The following is a 12,370-nucleotide window of genomic DNA, read 5'->3' as shown; positions in this document are numbered from 1 at the left end:
TGGAACAATAACTCTACTCAAACGTCTAAGAGGTAAGGACTGGTTAATTGGTTCAACAGGAGTTTCCTCCTTAGGTTGAACGCCAGTGTCAGAGGTTCCTTCATCTCCTGACTCTTGAAGCTCTTCAAGGTCAATATAACTCCCACTGTCTCCTTGACTTATGAGTTCTCTCTCTCTGAAAACTCCTATCCTAGCAACAAAGACAACATTGTCACTTGGTCTATAAAAGAGATAGCCAAAAGACTTCTGTGGATAGCCGATGAAATAACACTTCTCACTACGAGGTTCTAGCTTGTCGTGAGTCTCTCGTCTTACGAAAGCTTCACAACCCCAAACCTTGATATGTGCTAACGAGGGAGCTTTCCCTGTCCACATCTCGTGAGGTGTCTTGGCAGCCTTCTTGGTGGGAACTAAGTTAAGGATATGGGCGGCAGTCTCTAAGGCATACCCCCAGAATGAGATTGGTAATGAAGCACGACTCATCATAGAACGAACCATGTCCAATAAGGTTCGATTATGTCTCTCAGCCACACCATTCAATTGTGGCGTTCTAGGAGGCGTCAATTGCGAAACTATTCCACATTCTTTTAGATAGTCGTGAAACTCAAGACTTAGGTACTCTCCTCCTCGATCAGATCGAAGCATCTTGATTTTCCTGCCCAGCTGATTCTCCACTTCATTCTTAAACTCTTTGAACTTTTCAAAGGTTTCTGACTTTTGCTTGATCAAGTAGATATATCCATATCTGCTATAATCGTCTGTAAAAGTCACGTAGAAGCGACAAGCGTCCCTTGTGGTGGATCTAAAGGGTCCACATACATCTGTATGTATGAGATCCAATACACCCTCACCCCTTTCACATGTACCAGTAAAGGGTGACTTGGTCATCTTCCCAAGTAAACAAGATTCACACACGTCATCGTCCCTAAGGTCGAATGACTCCAAGACTCCATCCTTTTGGAGTTGGGCTATGCGTTTCTTGTTAACATGGCCAAGGCGACAATGCCACAAGCATGCTTTGTCCAAACTTGTGGACGAATCAATATTCAAGACATCATTTCCTAAATTATCTATAACTAACACAGATTCATAAATCCCATTACAAGGTAATGCATTGAAATAAAAGACACCATTCAAATAAGCATTAATAGAACCATTACTATTATCAAACGAATATCTGAAACCTTGTCTAAACAATCCATGAAAAGAAATGATGTTCCTTGCCATATCTGGCGAATAGCAACAATTATTTAAATCTAGCCCTAACCCATTACTCAACACTAAGGAATAAACTTCGATCTTGGTTACTGGTGAAGACTTCTTGTTTCCCATGATCAAGTTTATCCTTCCATGCTCCACTTCCCTACTTTTTCTTAGCCCCTGCAAATCAGAACAAATGTGGTAACCACATCCAGTATCAAGGACCCATGAAGTAGCAAGTGATGAGTTATTAGATTTAATTAAATACATACCTGCAAAGGTGGGCTTTATCTTCCCATCCTTAATATCCTGCAGATATTTAGAGTAGCTTCGTTTCCAGTGGCCCTTCTGGTGGCAATAGAAGCACTCTGCTTCCTTGGGGTCAGAAGAGGGCTTAACAAAACCTGCTTTGGTCCCACTAGAAGAGGAACCATCTTGGGTCTTACCCTTATGGTGGCTCTTAGAAGGAGCCTTCCTCTTCTTTCCCTTTCCTTGGCCAATTGCCAACACAGGAACAGCTACAGTAGAGGATGATGCAATAGATTTGTCCTTGAGGTTGCTCTCAGCTGTCCTCAGGAGCCCTTGAAGTTTACTCAGGGTGACCTCTTCTTTGTTCATATGGTAGGTCATTCTGAACTGGTTGTAGCAGGAAGGCAAGGAGTGGAGGATGATGTCGATAGCCAAATCCTCATCAAACTTAACATTAAGTTTGAGAAGACGATCAACATACCTTTGCATTCTTTGCAAATGAGCAGTTAGGGATTCTCCACTCCCCATCCTAGCGGTGATCATGTTGGTGATGATCTCATAGCGCTCTTGTCTCGTGCTCTGGTGGTACCTGTCCAGCAAATCTTGGTTCATCTCATATGGATACATGTCCTCATAGGACTTTTGGAGTTCGAGGTTCATGGTGGCCAACATGATGCAATGAACTTTCGTTGCATCACGCTCGTGGGCCTCAAAGGCGGCCATCTCTTCAGGAGTAGCTTCTTCTGGGTTGATCTTTTCTAGCTTCTCGTCGAGGACATATTCTTTGTCCTCGTGGCGAGTTATCATGCGAATGTATCTCATCCACTCGTTGAAGTTCGAGCCATCAAACGTCACCTTTTGACATAGGTTCATCAACGAGAATGACCCAGAAGTGTTGTTGTTTGCGTTTGCGTTAGACATCTGAAATAGAAAGGAACAAAGTTTGATTAGAAATGAATCCCCAATTAAACACCCAAATGAGAAATTAGGGCTAGGATCCAACAACATTATTTACAACTTAGAAAAGGGATGTCGTAATCTAAAAGTAAATAATTTGAAGGTAAGTGAATGACGATTCACTAATTCTCACCATGAAAAACGAAAAGAAATTAAGTTTTAAATGTATTTGAAAATTCCTAGATTTCTTTTGAGATTCATTGAACATTTCAATGGCATGTTTAAATCTCGATATGCACTTCAAATTTGCGACTGGGATGCCGAGGATCGCAAACAAGTTTGTGAATAACCATGCGAATCAACATGGTGCACTCAATGTCTTCATCACCTAATCAATGTGCTGGTTAGCCACGCACGCTCCATTGATCTATCATAAAATATCGAGCCACCCTTTGTCACCAATGTCAATCCCAAATTAGTGTGCCGGTTAGCCACGCACGCTCCACTAACGTTTGACAGGGGTACAAAGTGTAATTCCATGGAATAGCATCATTTTCACATTTTACCCTAAAGTAACTAAGATTGGGAATTTATAAAACAATGTAGTTACTTTAATATTTCCATTATACTTATAATGAGGAATTAAGTGCCCTATCCTATCCGTTCGGCTAACGACCCTCCACCAGTCAAGCAAGCGGTAGGTGTGAGTGTACACCCATTAAGCGCCATTTTATAGGCAGCAACCTTATACCCACCTTATAGACTGGCTTCGTGAATGAGGCCTACTAGCGATAAGACTAGCTTATTCTTATACATATATGTATATATATATATATATATATATATATATATATATATATATATATATATATATTAATCTTGTAATAGATAGAGTATAAGATAGAATTTTAAACTTGTAAAATTCTAAGGGTTGAAATTTAAATTTTTCAAAATTAAACTTTTAATCAAAAATTAAATTTCAAAACTTGAGGGCAAGTTTTGAACTTTTCAAAACACAAGGGATCAAATAACAAATAATATAAATCAAACAATTAATTTAGTGATTATCTATATTTGACCTAATTCAATTTCTTGCAAGATAAGTTACCCAATTAATTCAAATAATCAATTTTAATCATATAAGGAATTTATAATCTAATCAATTGGTAATTATCTTGTGTTTTGGCAAGGATAATCTTTCAATAACAATAAAATTCGAATTTTATCAGTTAAAACATATAAGGCAATTATTCTTCACGAAAACAGCAAGAAATCCCGAGATATCCTCTGTCTGAGTCCCAAACTCGCCGAGTAGCAATCTGAACTCGCCGAGTAGGGCCAACTCGCCGAGTCCAGATACTGACTCGCCGAGTTGGTTCGGGCACAGGCAAGAAAATCGTTTTTCAGCAAGAATTCGAGAATTGCATCACATACAACAGAAACCAATCAAGGCTCTGATACCACTGATGGGTTTTATGCATAAGAACAATCCTATGTGCTCATACAAAACCTAATACTTGGATCTAGGTTTCTCTATTGTATATGCATTGAATCCAAGACTTGCAAACCCTAATCTAGCATACATAATTCGAAAATTAACTTAATACATCAGATCTAGATGTTTACCTCTTCAAAGATTGGCTTAGATCTTCTTTTCTTCTTCTCTTGAGCTTAGAGTCACAGTTGTAACTCCTCTAATGGATCACAAACACCTCAAGCAAGAAGGCAACTTTGAGGGAGGAGGGAGGATGCTAATTTTCGGCCCTAGGGTTTCTCTTGGAAGCAAGTGGCCGAAAATTGGAGCCTTGGGGTCTTATTTATAGTGCAAGCTGCTAGGGTTTTAGTCTAAACCCTAATGGATACCTTAGCCACCAAGTAGCCCAAGGAACCTTCTGGAATAAGGCCCTTGGACGAAAATATGATGATCCTTCATCATAATTTCGTTTCCCCTTAGTCTATTAGGTTTCCCAGCCCAAAACTTAACTATCACACATTTGACAGTTTATGCCCCTTTATTTAATTAATCTCTTTTAGTCACCAAATTAATTCCTAATTAATTTATGACTAATACTAATTAAATAAATATGATTTCTCCTTTAATATATTATTCTTATAATATATTAATAAACCATAATATCCTCTCTCTCATATCAAATTACCTTGTCAAGTTGCTTTGGTGAAGGCAACCCAAAAGGACCATGCATAACCGGGTCAAGTACATACCAAATATAGTTACGGGCTTAGACACTAATCCAACAGTATGTTGATGGACCGAGCCATGGATTGGTGGGAGGACGTGACTAGCCAGGTGCGAGCAGACAGTGTGGCTGAGATGGCATGGGCGGAGTTTGTCAGACGCTTTGATCTGGGGTTTGCACCATCTATTGAAGTGCAACAGTTAGTGAGGGAGTTCCAGGAGCTCTAGCAGACCACCGAGACTGTGGCGGAGATCACCGCCAAGTTTCGGGAACGAGCATTGTTGATTCCGTAGTATGCTACAAATGAGGATATGAGGAGGACGAGGTATCATTCCATGTTAAGGGATGATATTCGTGAGTTCGTGAGCTTTACAAGGTGCAAAACCCTGAATGAGATGGTGGAGAAGGCCCGTGAGCGGGAAATTAAGTTGGAGCTTCTAACCAAGCGGAAGCCAGAGCAGGTTCAGACAGCTGTAGATCATGCTAAAAAGCCTAAGACCTCGGATTCTTCTGGTAGGGGTCAGCAGGGCCATGGCTGGTGTGCCAAGTACGGTAAGCAGCACAGTTGGGTATGTCGAGCAGCGGGCTCGAGATGTTACGCATGTGGCCAGCCGGGCCACATGAGTAGGGACTACCCCAAGAAGGGCTTGATTTGTTTTCACTGCAACCATACTGGCCATAAAAAGGCCGATTGTCCGAGGTTGCTGGGGGAGGAGGAGCAGTGGCGGCGCCCGCCCCCGCCACAATGAGGATCACTGACGGCCGCCCTGCCAAGGCGGATGCTCCTGCGATGAAGAGTCGCGCGTTTCAGTTGACTACTGAGGAGGCTCGGGCAACGCCAGACGTTGTGGTTGGGACCTTTTTGGTCAATGGTATGTCGGCTCGTGTTCTTTTCGATTCGGGAGCTACCCGATCGTTTGTATCTCTTGCACTTAGCAAGAAGTTCCGGGATGCCCCGGGAACTTTGGATTCCCCACTTGAGGTTGAGATTGCAGAGGACCGCACTGTGAGTGTTGCGAGGGTATATCGGGACTGTGTCCTAAATGTGTTTGGGGAGAGGTTCTATGTTGATTTGGTTCCGATACCATTGCGAGGGCTGAAGGTGATTGTCGGGATGGACTGGTTGGGGGCCAATAGGGCCATGATAGACTGTGAGAGCCAGCTGGTGAGAGTTCGAACCCCAAGTGGGGGAGAACTGGTTATTCATGGGGAGAGGGCCTCGCAAGGGCCAACTCTCTGTTCGGCTGCGAGGACTAGGGGACTTCTTCATCAGGGATGGTCGGGATTTTTGGCATACATCTTAGATATGAGGGTTGAGCCCACGACAGATTTGAGTAGTGTACCGGTTGTACGAGATTTTCGGGATGTCTTTCCCAAAGAGTTGCCAAGGGTTCCTCCAGAAAGGAAAGTATAGTTTCGCATTGATTTGGTGTCGGGTGCCGCTCCGATAGCTAAGGCACCGTACCGTCTAGCTCCGTCCGAGATGCAGGAGCTGTCTACGCAGCTTCAGGAGTTGTCTATGCAGCTTCAGGAACTGTCTACGCAGCTTAAGGTGCTGCTAGACCGAGGGTTTATTCGTCCGAGCAGTTCCCCGTGGGGAGCATTGATCTTGTTTGTGAAGAAGAAGCACGGGTCACACAGGATGTGTATTGATTATCGAGAGCTAAATAAGCTAACTTTGAAAAACCGTTATCCGCTCTCGAGGATCAATGATTTGTTCGATCAGTTGAAGGGTGCGTCTTGGTTTTCCAATATTGATCTTCGGTCAGGGTGCCATCAGATGAGGATTAGGGATGAGGATATACCCAAGACAGCTTTCAGGACTTAGTACGGACACTATGAGTTTGTGGTGATGCCATTCGGGCTCACCAATGCCCCAGCAGCGTTCATGGATCTCATGAACAGGGTGCGTAGACTGATGTTGGATCGGTCTGTGATCGTGTTTATCGACGATATTTTGGTATATTCTAAGACCAAGGAGCAACATCTGAGCGAGGTATTGGAGACACTGAGAATGGAAAGGCTTAATGCCAAGTTCTCAAAATGTGATTTTTGCTTGCGAGAGGTGCAGTTTTTAGGGAACATCATCAACCAAGAGGGTATTTTGGTTGATCCATCCAAGAGTGAGGCAGTGATGTGGTGGGAAGTGCCGAAGAATGCATCTGAGATTCGTAGCTTCTTCGGTCCAGCAGGGTACTATCAGAGATTCATCCAGGATTTCTCCAAGATAGCCATTGTCACACCCCCAAACCAAAGATGGCGGAAACGTCCGGGGGTGGAGGACTTCATGTATAGTATCACAACAATGAGTATAATAGTGCTCAAAGTAAATACAACCATCATAAATATAATTGAAAAGGTTATACAATAGTATGTGTTTACATGTTTCCAGTCAATTACACTTATGATGACAAAAATGAAATGTTTGACGATTTAACGTCCCATCCTCAAAAGCGGTTGATTTCCTGTTTCACTGAATTCCTGAGAATACAAGTAGTTTGAAAAAGCGTCAACAATTAAGTTGGTGAGTTCATAAGAGTTTTATTTGAGAAAGAAGCCGTTTTCCTTGTAAAAAAAAGCGATAGAGTATGATTTCATAAAATTCAATATTTTCTTTGTTAAACGCGAAATGAACTCTCCTATGCTATGAAATAATGTACCCTAGAAAGACCTGTAGATTCCTTCTATAATCACCCAGTGTATATAAGTTATATAAAATTTAAGTTAAATAAACGGTCGAATATAATGGGTCTGCCCTAGGTCCACAACCAAACAAGGAACAGGAAGTAAGGCGGGCCCACCAATTCTAGGTCGATTACGACTAGATTCTTATATAACTCTAGCATATACACTTAGCAATTATAGCTGAAGTCTAACAATTCTAGATGAAATGTAGTTTTGATAGAAATATGTTCCCAAAGAAAATCCAATATTTTCCTTATAAAAGTCATGTAGTCCTAATCGTTAAGACAGAGAATATGTGTGTATTTTGTGCTTATAATGTTCATAATGGGAATGTGTTTCCAAAGAAAATCCAATATTTTCCTTATAAAAAGTCATGTAGCCTTAAGCGTCAAGACCGAGAATATACAAGTAATTTTCCATACTTAGAGCAATTCATGCAAGTTTAAATCGGCATAAACTCGTTTAATTTAGAAGTAAAACCCCTTTTCAAAGTAGAATTTTTCCTGTAAACTTGAAAGATTGTTAACTCCCTATGTGATTCGCTATAACCATACTACGACAGAATAACCTGCTTGCGACGTTCTTCAGGCGTCGGAATCGAAATGACACTTGTCACCCCCGATCGGCCGATCGGACTTATGCAAGCAGCATGGGTGTGGGTTGTCAATCCCAATATAGATCTACACACAATTATCACGCTCTCCCTACAAGAGACTCTGGTTATAACTAATTCAGGATTTTCTGTGGTACTTAAGAGTACCCCGAAGGAGAATGTCTCACAACTTACGTTAACTAGTTTACATATAGTTTTGAGTATAAAACCTCTTCCGTGGAGGAAGTGAAATCACCTTTTATGAAAATACATTTGTGATATAAATCCATAAGCTATCACTATTAAAGTTTATCAAGTAGTATATGAAAAACCCATTTGTTTTGAGAGTAAAACATTTTCCATGTAGTATGCTTTTATCAAAAATTCATAAACTATACTTAATGTAGTTTATTATATGTGTTCGAAATGAATGGAGGAAAAACCTTAACATGAATGACTAATTTCTATTTATGATGATAAACTAACAAGAATGCATCCAAACATTGAGAAACTTATTGTTATGCACTTTGCTCAACATACTACAAAGTGTTATTAATAAGGTAAACTATGCAACTAGTTTTTATCCTTTCTGCACTGTTTTGAAATTATCATAGAAAAATCATACGGAGTCAAAAACTAACTCCGTAAACTCTGAGAGTTTAGAAAATGTGTCTAGTTTATTCATAATTTTTATTATGATTTTTAAAAGTCTCTAGCTTATGTGAAAGTGTTCATAATCACAGACCGGTCAGAATTCGTTTCTGAAATGATAGGCAGTTTTGTAAACATCACCATAAATCGTAGAAAAATCATATGGAGATGTGCAAGTAGTCATTTAAAGGTATAAACCTGAACTACTTGCATATTAAACATTTTTGAAAGATATTAATTTTAAGTTGGGTAAAACAGTTCGTGAACAGGTAACAACTTTTCTGTTGTAAGTTGTCAAGTTGAGTTTTGAATATGTTTTGGTGTTTTAACTTGTATCCCCCCCCCCCCTTGAAAACTGAAGAAAACTAGAAAATGTAGGGGTATGAACTCACCTTGAGTGATTTCTTGAAGAGTGGAAGGTTGAAGATGATGAGTTTTCAAGTCTAGATCACTTGATGAACACACGAAGTTTTGGATGATCATAAGAACGATTTTTGGTGTGAAGATATGAGTCGTTGATCCAAGAGAGTTATGAAAACATGTAATAACACTTGAGTTAGAAGGAAATACTTACCAATAAGTGAATAAATGACTCAATAATACATCAAAAGTGTGGCTGAAAGTTGAGAGAAAAGAAGCTTTCTTGAGGTGGTATGAGAAGTGTGTGTATGTTTGAAATGAGCAAGTAAATCAAGAAATCCTCCAAGGATTTCTTTATATAGAAGGTTGCTGGAGCAACTTGAGAGTTTGAAGTGATGTGTGCCTTGGTTTGTGTGATGTGGATAAGGTGGAAAATGAGAGGATGACACATGGAAGGGCAAGTGGGCACACTTGACCCACTTGGTAATCTAAGCCATTTTAATTAATAAATACTTGAAAAATAATTAAAATAAGAGTTCTGGGGTTTTTAAATGGTAAAATATGGATTTTGGTGAAAATCCCACGTTAAAATCATGAAAAACGGGCTTAAAACGAAGTCGTGGTCGAAAACCGGGTAAAAGTTACGAATCTGCGAAGTCAGGGCCGGAGGTTCGGTCTTAGGAGCTTAGAACCAAAGGTAGGTTCGCTTGATGCATTAGAACCGAGAGGAGGGCTCGGTCCGAGCAGTCTCGCAGGCGAACACGGAAGAGGGACCGAAGGCGAAGTAGGCTAGAAGCGAAGGGTAGTTCGGGTTCGGTCTATGCGAGTTCGGTTCTCCAGAAGCTTCGGTCCTTGCAAGTTCGGTCTAGGAGGCTTCTTAGGGTTTCAGCCCTAAGAGGTTCGGCTCCTAAGAGGTTCGGTTCCTAAGAGGGGTTTCGGCCCTATTTAGCTGTTTTTCGATATAACTCCCCGTTTCGAACGGTTTTTGGCCAAGTTAAGGGTCGGGATGACTATAAAAAGTTGAGAGAGATTTTGAGAGAGATTTGGGAGAGATTTCACATACTTAGAGAGATTTGGGAGAGATTTCACATACTTGGAGAGATTTCACATATTTAGAGAGATTTGGGAGAGATTTCACATACTTGGAGAGATTTCACATAATTAGAGAGATTTGGGAGAGATTTCACATACTTGGAGAGATTTGGGATAGATTTAATCTTAGTCATTATTATCGTATAATCTCGTAATGCAAGGTTCGTGAACCCCGTTATGCTTCGTTAATGATCGTTTTAAGTCCCCGAAAGGGTCCTTAGTCGTGTTTTGATGCGTTTAACTCCCTTTTTAGGGTTTTTACATTGCTAAACACATAGATTCTTTGAGACACTTGAATTCTTGACATACAAATGCACATTTTTATACATAGAATAACTTTTAGCATACAATTACTAATTAAGTATGATCGGTTTGACTTGAGGACTTTGACTTGAATTTGACGGTTGTCACAGCCATACCTTTGACTCGTTTGACCAAGAAGAATGTGACTTTTTGGTGGGGCCCGGATCAGCAGTTGGCTTTCGAGACCTTGAGACAGAGGTTATGTGAGGCCCCGATTTTATCGCTACCCGATGGGTTGGATGATTTGGTGGTGTATTGTGATGCGTCTATCACAGGGTTAGGCGTTGTTTTGATGCAGAGGGGGGCATGTGATCGCATATGCCTCAAGGCAGCTGAAGCCTCATGAGGCGAACTACCCCACTCACGACCTAGAATTGGGGGCGGTTGTGTTTGCCCTCAAAATTTGGAGGCATTACTTGTACGGAGTTCGGTGCACCATCTTTACTGATCATAAAAGTATGAAATATTTGATGGATCATCAGAACCTGAACATGCGGAAGAGGAGGTGGTTGGATGTACTAAAGGATTATGATTGCGAAATCTTGTACCACCCAGGGAAGGCCAATGTGGTGGCCAATGCTTTGAGCCGCAAGGCGGCAAGTGCTCTGATTCGGGATGTCTGTTTGAGGATGACAGTGATCTCTCCATTGTTGTATATGATCAAGGAGGCTCAGGTGGAGGGTTTGAAGAAAGAGAACTGGAAGATAGAGCGGATTCAGGGTCAGTTTCCCTTGTTTGTACAGGATAGTCGAGGTCTTCTGACACAGTGTTGCCAGGTGTGGGTACCGGTAACCAGGGTTGTGAGGCAGGAGATCTTGGAGGAGGCACACAGATCCAAGTTCTCTATGCACCCGAGGACCACGAAGATGTATAAGGATCTGAGGCTGAGTTACTGGTGAACCTGCATGAAGCGGGAGATTGTATGGTTCGTGGAGCGGTTCTTGACCTGCAGGAAGGTCAAGGCCGAACATCAGAGGCCCCATGGAAAGGTTCAGTCGTTACCCATTCCTATGTAGAAATGGGAAGAGATCACCATGGACTTCATCATGAAGTTACCGAGGACGGCGAGGGGTGTGGATTCTATTTGGTTCATTGTGGACAGGTTGACGAAGAGTGTCCATTTTATTCCGATCTCCGAGAATATCTCTGCTGAGAATTAGTAGATATTTATGTGCGGGAGGTGTTGGTCAAGCACGGGGTGCCAGTTTCGGTGGTCTCCGACCGGGATGTCCGTTTTACATCCAGGTTTTGGAGGAAGTTCCACGAAGAGTTGGGCACTCAGTTACATTTTAGCACTACTTACCACCCCCAGGCAGATGGCCAGAGTGAGAGGACAATCCAGACACTTGAGGATATGCTTCGGGCATGCGTATTGGACTTCGGAGGGAGTTGGGATACATACCTCCCACTAGCAGAGTTTTCATATAACAATAGTTATAATGCTAGTATCGATCGACCACCGTTTGAGATGTTGTATGGTCGGAGGTGTAGGACTCCTGTTTGTTGGGGTGAGGTAGGGCATCGAGTCATGGGAAGCACTGAGGTGGTGCTCAAGGCTACCGAGTTGATTCAACAGGTGCGCGGCAGCTGCGAGTTGCGTAGAGCCGTCAAAAAAGCTATGCCGACTGGCGCCGATCGGATCTCAAGTTTCAGGTGGGGGACTTTGTTTTGCTGAAAGTGTCGCCATGAAAGGTAGTCATCAGGTTTCGGAAGAGGGGCAAGTTAGGGCCCAAATATATTGGCCCGTTCAGGATTTCTGCCCAGGTGGGCAAGGTGGCTTATCGCTTGGATCTGCCGGACGAGCTTAGCAAGATACACAACACCTTCCATGTGTCTCAGCTTCAGAAGTGTGTCACAGACAAGGCCACGGTTATTTCTCTGGACGACATTCAGGTGGATGAGAGTCTGAACTACATTGAGAGGCCCGTTGCGGTTCTGGATAGGAAGACTAAGGTCCTTCGTAAAAAGGAAGTGAAGCTAGTGAAGGTGCAATGGCAGCACCGAAGAGGCTCCGAATGGACATGGGAGCCGGAAGATGAGATGCGAGACCACTACCCGGATTTGTTTGCATCAGCAGACTTCGAGGACGAAGTCTAGTTCAAGTGGGGGAGATTTGTAACACTTATTTCAGGTATCATTTATT

Source organism: Lactuca virosa, chromosome 3 (assembly GCF_052849685.1).
Source record: "Lactuca virosa cultivar CGN04683 chromosome 3, Lactuca_virosa_CGN04683_v6, whole genome shotgun sequence".
Taxonomy (NCBI): domain Eukaryota; kingdom Viridiplantae; phylum Streptophyta; class Magnoliopsida; order Asterales; family Asteraceae; genus Lactuca; species Lactuca virosa.
Note: the sequence above shows the minus strand (reverse complement) of the source record.